Source organism: Panthera leo, chromosome A3, assembly GCF_018350215.1.
Source record: "Panthera leo isolate Ple1 chromosome A3, P.leo_Ple1_pat1.1, whole genome shotgun sequence".
NCBI classification, from domain to species: domain Eukaryota; kingdom Metazoa; phylum Chordata; class Mammalia; order Carnivora; family Felidae; genus Panthera; species Panthera leo.
The window spans coordinates 55,597,817-55,605,429 of NC_056681.1; the positions used below are offsets into that span (position 1 = coordinate 55,597,817).

The 7,613-nt window shown below is 42.9% G+C and overlaps 1 long non-coding RNA gene across 2 annotated transcripts; it reads right to left on the reverse strand.

Annotated features, from left to right (window-relative positions):
- Positions 1–2,716: 2,716 nt before the first annotated feature.
- Positions 2,717–7,349, reverse strand: LOC122215003. Of its 2 annotated transcripts, XR_006200186.1 has the most exons (4): positions 7,171–7,349; positions 5,378–5,535; positions 4,381–4,635; positions 2,717–2,925 (listed from the first exon to the last, which is right to left on the reverse strand). It is a non-coding gene; the product is annotated as an uncharacterized LOC122215003 (long non-coding RNA). The 2 variants fall into 2 exon arrangements; XR_006200187.1 differs by lacking the exon at positions 5,378–5,535.
- Between the last annotated feature and the right edge of the window lie 264 nt (positions 7,350–7,613).

A 7,613-nucleotide genomic window follows, 5' to 3' on the forward strand; every position in this document is an offset into this window, starting at 1 on the left:
TAATATCTGCATTTTTCTGGCTGGCATATGTGTATTGCCTCAATGGAACTTTAAAATAAGACCGCACACACCAAAAAAGTAAAAAAGAGGCAGAGAACCAAAACATTTGACAAGAAAATTCTATTTTTCATTCTAAATAGTAAAATAATGGAATTTAAAGTGTTTATTTTAATTGAACTTTAAGCCCATAATCCCTTTGCATACTTGATTTCACTCTGAGGGTTTGGAGGGTACAGAAACAGCTAGAATCTTTTGAAATGTATCCTTCTCTTACCTTCTGTTGGTGTTGGCACCATTTTTCACTCTTGGTTTGGGTGGCGCAATTTTACAAGTATTTTGTTAAAATATTCAGGGAATTGGGTAGCTACATTCCGCATGTCACAAATTACCAGGTGTTCTCCTTGATTAATCAGAATACTTGATAATACCTTTTTAAGCCTAAGGTTGAAAACAATTTGTATGTCACCATCAAAGTATGATATTCATTTGAAGAATTAGGTCAGTTAATTTAGCATTTTGGATAAATGTTGGATTAATTATTTGGCTCCTAGGAAATTTCACTCAGGCATGTCTTAGTTGCCTACAGTTTGAAAATAAAAAGCAATTGAACTGAGAAATACAAACATAGTATTGCGTGATATTGCTATTTTTATTGTAACTCTAAAGTCGGTTTTATATAGCAAAACTCCGAACTTGAATGGAGGAAACCTTTATAGTTTTTAATACGTTTTAACTCAACTGGTTATTAACTCTGCCTCTTAAAAATATTAATTTGTAAATTTGAAGGGAACGAGACAAAATTGGGTAATCATTCGAAAACCGGCAAAACCATTTGAAATGAAAGCACTCATCTACAGAATTTCATTTTCCCAGTCTCATTCAAATTGATGTTAACTTGTCAAAGCCATTTTAATTTTTATATATTTTCCTCACTCTTAAAACACTGAATGGTGCTTTGGTTCCTTAAATTCAGAAGTGGAGTGCTAAATTCAGGAGACGGAGCTGCGGAAATGTGAAGGTGTTTGTATTGTTCTCCTGACAAGTCAGTGGCTTGTGCAGAGGTAAAGGGGGGAAAAATCGTGTTTCCAAATTGGAGATCTTTTAAGGGAAGGGCTGAGCAAAGACGAAGGGAATTCTGCTAATGCTTCTCCAAATATCAGCTGCAGATTGGAGTACAGCTCAGCTGATTTTCATCTTTATGGTAAATTAGAAAACGGAAATCGAGTAGCAGATTCTAGCTGGGTGGTCACTTCTTCGCACATTTGGATTTTTACTCACAACCCTGCGAAATAAATACAGATATGGCCCCCATTTTACAGATGGATTGATGGAAGAAGAGAGCGGTTGTGCGACCTGTCAGAGCTTGTACAGCTAGCAATTTGAACCCGGGCAGCCTGCCTCTAGAGCGCACAATATGTTCTCTTGCCTTCCTGTAGCTGAAATCAGTATGACTGCATATTGCTTTGAGCTCCGAGCAAAGGGTGTGACAAGAGATTTTGAATATCAATAATTTATTCAGAAAAAATTTGTTTTGATGTGTATTTATTTTTTGAGAGAGAGATAGACTCGAGCAGGGGAGGGTCAGAGAGAGGCAGACACAGAATCCGAAGCAGGCTCCAGGCTCTGAGCTGTCAGCGCAGAGCCCGACGCGGGGCTCCAACTCACGGACTGTGAGATCATGACCTGAGCCGAAGTCGGACGCTTAACGGACTGAGCCACCCAGGCGCCCCCAAATGTCATTAGTTTCTTGAAAATGACTTGACAACAAAAACAAGCGAAGAGAAGGAATTTGAAATCACGTGGGATCCCGTTAGGAAGCGATGAAGATGACAGAGCTTTTGGAATATGGAATTCGAGGTGTGTCCAAGAAGTATGGATGTATCCGCACACAAACACACATTTGCTGACCCCTCAGCTTTTCTTAGAAGAACAGTATCCAGGAATCGGCCAATCCTTCTTGCTTCTCATCTTGGGGCATGCTACATAGAATTGCACAGTCAAGGGCAGCTCACCAGCCAACCCAAATGTCATCTCTGCAAGTGTCTGCTCGTGTGTGCGTGTGTATTATGACTTTCTTTCCCCTTCAAATTGCTGCCGGTCTTTTTTTCTTTCTCTGCATATAGTGTCTTAATATGTGTAGCATTTTCCCCCTCTGGCAGCTGGTATAGGGCTATTCTCATAACTTTTTTAGTTGCACTGGAGGCTGACTGCTCAGATCGGTGGAGGGACTCCCAAGGGATTCCAAGTAAATTTTCTCATAGCAAGTAGCCTGTGTTTAACGCAGATGCTCTCAAATGTACTCTTCAGAATTTGCCATTTTTTTCCTCTCTCTCTCTTTCTCCCTTTCTGTGGCACATATTAGGACTACTCACCAAGTGTTTCCAGTTGGCTGCCTCCTGGATACACTGTAGGACTGCATTCTCTGACTTCCCGTGACTCTGTGGGGTCATGTGACTGAGTCTAGCCAATGAGGTGCAGCATAGGTTGGTGGTCCAACACCCTCTAGAACGCTGTGGCTCCACAAATGCAAGCCACATACGCAATTTTAAATGTTCCTGTAGCAGCATTAAAAAAAAGTAAGAGAAACAGGTGAAGTGAAGTTTCACAAGCGATTTGCTTTAACCTAAGACACTCAAAACAGATTCAGCATGTACTCGACATAGATTTATTGAGATATTTTTGCAATTTTTTGTTATTTCTACAAAGTCTTTGAGCTTTGGTGTGTATTTTAGACTTAGAACCGTCTCAATTCACATGGGCGCCATTTCACGTTCCCAAAGCTGCCTGTGGCTGGCTGGTGGCTGTCGTAGTGGAACTCTTTCCCTCCGCCACGGTGACGGGCCATGCTTCTCATGGTGGCTGCTTTACTCCGAATCAGGCACTGAGGACTTGCAGAGCACAGCCCGCACTTGCCCCGAGAGGAACCTGAAATCCAAGTGTGGATTAAACCTTTGTTGTTATAGACCACTGAAACCCTGCAATATTTGCAATATTGCAGCCTAAATTGCCCGTCCTGCCAATTCTTCCTTCTTTCCTCAAAATAGGGTCACACCCTTAAATTTTTCCTCACCTCCTTTTGTATCTAGATATCTCTCTACTTAGTATGCATTCGTAGCCCCCACGGCATCTTAGAATGCGTTTTATGCGCGGACCCAGTTTATTGAACCGGCTGTCCCACTGCTGTGTATTTAGAGTTATTTGCAATTATGCACTGTAACCAGCAACGCTGTCCTCGTCATCCTTCCGGTTAAGACTTAGGGGACAATCATGAGGTTTTTTTGTTTTTTTTTTTTTAACACAAAGTCCTCGAAGTCAAGTAGCTAGGGTAGAGAGCACGGCACTTTTTATAGCGTTTAATAATTGCTTGTGGTTATCTCCCCGGGAAGTATTAGCGGGTTCTCTACTGCCCGCAGTATGGCACAGAGTATTTTAACTTTACTTTCTTATTGTGGTTAAACACTCCTCTGTGAGTTGGAGAACTGTATTTATTATTTTGCTAATTGCTTGTTCATATCAATTCTCCTTTTTTCCTGTGTTGTTCATTTTTTTTTATTGATCTGTAATTCTTCTGCCTGTATGCACGCTATTAACCTTTTGTTACCATAAATACTCCCTTTGTTCCTTCCTTGTTTTTCTCCACATTTGAGAGTTTATAAAAATAGAAAAATATGACTTTAGGTGCTTTTTTGATTTATTTTTTATTTTTATTTTTTAGTGCGTTTTAAAACATAATTGCCTTGAAATCCGGTAAATGTTGTTCTTTAGAAGCAAACGAAATAAAGCATTACTGAACATTTAGTTAATCATTACATGTCTGCCAGCCTCTTGAAAAGCCACCTATAAAACCCTCCTTGATCACAGAACAAGACACATGTAATAAATAGTAAACCTCTGAGTTGTGTCTACGTAAATAAATCCCCTCTCCACGTTGTGTATCTAAGTTGTGTAACGTCTAATATTTCTACGACTTTAGATGAACCGTCCTAAGCACATCCTTTGGTTTGTTAACACCCAAATCACTTTTGCCAAAATTTATATGAAAAAAAAGAGAGTTGAATCTCCTTTCCCACTTTTCCCATTTTGGTCCAGTGACTCATCACGAATTCTTCCTAAAGGATTCCTCTTGGTTATAATCTGCTCGGTGGTCCCTGTTATCGTTCTGTGATTGCAACACCCTCGTGTTGTTCCCGGAAAAGTGTGCTGTGAACTACAAGCTCATATGCTATTTCTCAGCCCTTGTATGTCATTCTTAACACACACAAGACGATTTGCATTCATTTGTAATCATTGTTCTTTGCAAAATACTGGTAAGAGGGTTATTATAATAACCACCATTTTGCCCAGAGGGAAACTGAGACCCAGAAAGGTTAAGTGACTTACCCAAAGGCATACTGTGAATTGAAGGCAGAGCCAGGATTATAGGCGAGGATCCTTAGAGGTTGTCTGTTGTTCAGAACGCTCAGCAACAGGGCCTCTTGGCTGTGTTTCCTTTCTTCCACGTGTCACGTTTTATTATTCCTTCACCAGATGAACAATTCTTTACGAACACATGACATGCTTATAATACAGGGTTGGAATAATAATCTCTCTTATTCCATTTGGTCTTTCTCTTTTTACATGTATTATTTCAGGAACCTGGAGGTAGGTGGGAAATGGAGAAATCATTCAAGATTTTTCCATGCAACAACCGAATGGAATCGTTGAAGAATCCAGAAGTTCAGCTTATCCCCTCCAGTTTATTTTCCATTCAACCTTTTTTTTTTTTTTCACCACTCCAGGTAAGAGCAACACTATAAAAGTTTCAAAAACAGCACACCGTTAGTGGACAAAGATTTTTCAGCTTCAGGTCTCATGGAATAGAACTCTTTGCAATGTCCTGCTAAAGTGTAGATTTAAGTACTGTTTTCAACACAAGATTCTGGGAACAGGTAGGGGATTCTTCACTTGGGTGTGCTTCTGAGAATCAGTATTGTATTCATAAAGAACAGCGGGCTGTAACTTAGAAATGACCATCTTCCACTCCCCCAGAGCCAGCTGTCTATCTCAAAGAAAATTTGTGTTTGTCTTATTTGGAATACTGTTTGGGACTGGTTTTTCCACAGTTGGAAAGATAATGCTTCTGGCTTCTCTTTCTAGATAAATTATGAGAAAATGTGATTTTAAAAGGCATCTTTGGAAAGCACCTGAAGAATGTAAACAAAATTGTTGTCCAACTTAATTTAGGCCCCTAATTTAGAACATACATTTTGGTTTTTGCCTCCAAATGGTTTTTCAGTAACTCTCTGCCCCAAGAAGTTATCAATTATTAGCCACCCTCAGGAAGCAAGCCATGTATTCCAGGGTAATCCGATTAAGAGGGAAACTCAATCCGATTTACCTTAGAAGTAAGTTTTCCTTTTCAAACTTTCAGGAATAACACTTAAATACATATTTATCTAATTCTGTGGTTCTGTATGAAGAATGTCGGGTCACAGTGCTTCCTGGAGAGGCTACTCGAACCTACCCTTCCTTTCTCCTTCTTCCACAGTGCTCCTCCTGTATCAGGAAAAATTAGGTAAGAGGAAAAACTCACTCCCTTTTAGGCAAGTTTAGGCTTTAGGTTTCAGAGAATAATAAAGCAGAGTATCAGTCAATCGAACCAAAGGTGGCTTTTATACAAAAGTGTAACTACCTTCTCTCTTGCTGTCACCCCATCTCCTCTCTGCCTTTCTAGCCACCACCTCCAGTTTGGGGTGGCCACACCCCCTCTCGACTCATGGAGGCAGGGAGGCTGAGAGATGCTGTTCCCAGTGGGGTTCCTGGATTCTGGGGTGCGGGGTGGGGGGTTGGGGGTGGGGCAGGTGGCTCAGATAACACTCCTGCTTCTCCTCTGCCATTTCTAGTCTCTGAGAGGGGTGCCTGCAGCTGTGTGCAGGGGAGGCTCTGACACTGGGCCTCACTCACCCTGCCCTGGGGCAGCAGCAACCCATAGGTCCTGGCTCAAGGGAGACTTGGGATTGCAGTTTTTGCACACTCATTATTTTATCTATCATTGATCTATCATCTATCTATCTATCTATCTATCTATCTAGCAGCATAGCTTGGGCCTTGCACAATCCCTTCTGGGATGTGAGTTAGACTTTTAAAGAAGGAAGATGGGGGCTGTGGCAGGCAGGGTTGGAGGGGGGGACGGTGGGGCCACGAAGTGCTGGGCCAGATGTCTTCTCACTCAGGATACAGTTAAAGTACAAGTCATTGCCTGCCGGGTCCTCAACTGACCCTTGGTCTCCCAAAGGGTCATAGTCTCATCTTCAAAAAGAAGGAAGAAAAAGAGGGAAACCTCCAAAAGCATAGCGCGTGCAAACACAACTTCAGAGGTAAATAGTTAGGGTACCATGTCTAGCAATCGTGGGTTTGTTTAATTGAAATTTTTGAGTTTGGGGATGTCATGATTGGTGCAGGATTTTGGCAGCCCAAGGCCCACAAAAGACCGAAACTCCTGAATCATCCCATTAAAACCAGATATCTGGCCACATTTGTTGATGTTAGTTTGGCAAACATTTTTTTTTTTTAAATTCATGTTTTCAAGTTAAAAGCTCACTTAATCCTAATATAAGCTGCCCCATCCTTCTGTTTTTTCTCTATCTGTTCCTTGGAAAGATTAAAAAGAAAAAAACCCCATACTGACGCTAAATAAAAACCAGAAAGAGCATCCTTATGCCATTTATTTCTCTGAGATTGAACAGAAGTTATTTTTTTTTTCTTAGAAAACTTTTGATTAAAAAAAAACCACTTCAAAAGGTACTTTGCATTATATGTATATCTTCCGTGAAAAAAAAAAAAAGAGCCCACATCTAGTGATTTTCTTATCTTGTCCTCATCTGGTAAGATCTGTGCTAAAATATCTTTCAAAAAAGAAAGAAAAAAACCAAAAAGGAAAAAAAAGAAAGAAAGCCCTTTGTGAGAAGCAGAAATGTCTTCTTCAGTGTGGGCCATTCCTTTCTCTGGGATGGAGGGGGGAAGGGGGCTTTCTGAGCCAGGCCGGCCCCGCGACCTTCGGACTCCGGGGCCCCCGTGGGCCCCCCGACTTCAGCGCCCACCCCATTCATTCTGCTCGACCTGGGAGCCCGGGTTCAGCGCCCCCCCGCCGGAGTTCACCCTTGGACCCCGCTATTGTCCTTCTCGTCTGACCTCTGCTACTCTAAGTTCCAACAAGGTGATCTGGAAAAAACACCACTGGCTCCCTGGCGGGCTCCCGGACTCGTCTTTTCGCGCTGCCGGCGGCGGCTCTTTCCTCCCGGGGACCACCAAGCGCTCAGCTTTGCACGGCCAATTTATGGCGCTGTCAGGGGCTCGGGCGCCGCGCCCATTGTGCGGGGCGCCGGGCCTGACCCCGCCGGCAGCTCCGGGGAGCCCGATTGTTCCCTCATTAGGGCGGCCGGGAGCGGCGGAAAGGCTGGCGGCCCTTTCCCACAATCGGCGACAATGTGCGGCCGCAGACGTGTCACTTTCGCAGGCGAGGAGAAATGGAGAGGATGTGCCTCGGAGTGGGCTCCGGGAACGAGGCATTCCCACGCCGGGGCGGGGGATCCCACACCCCCAGGCCCCCCAAACCCCTCACGGCTGCTGGGCCT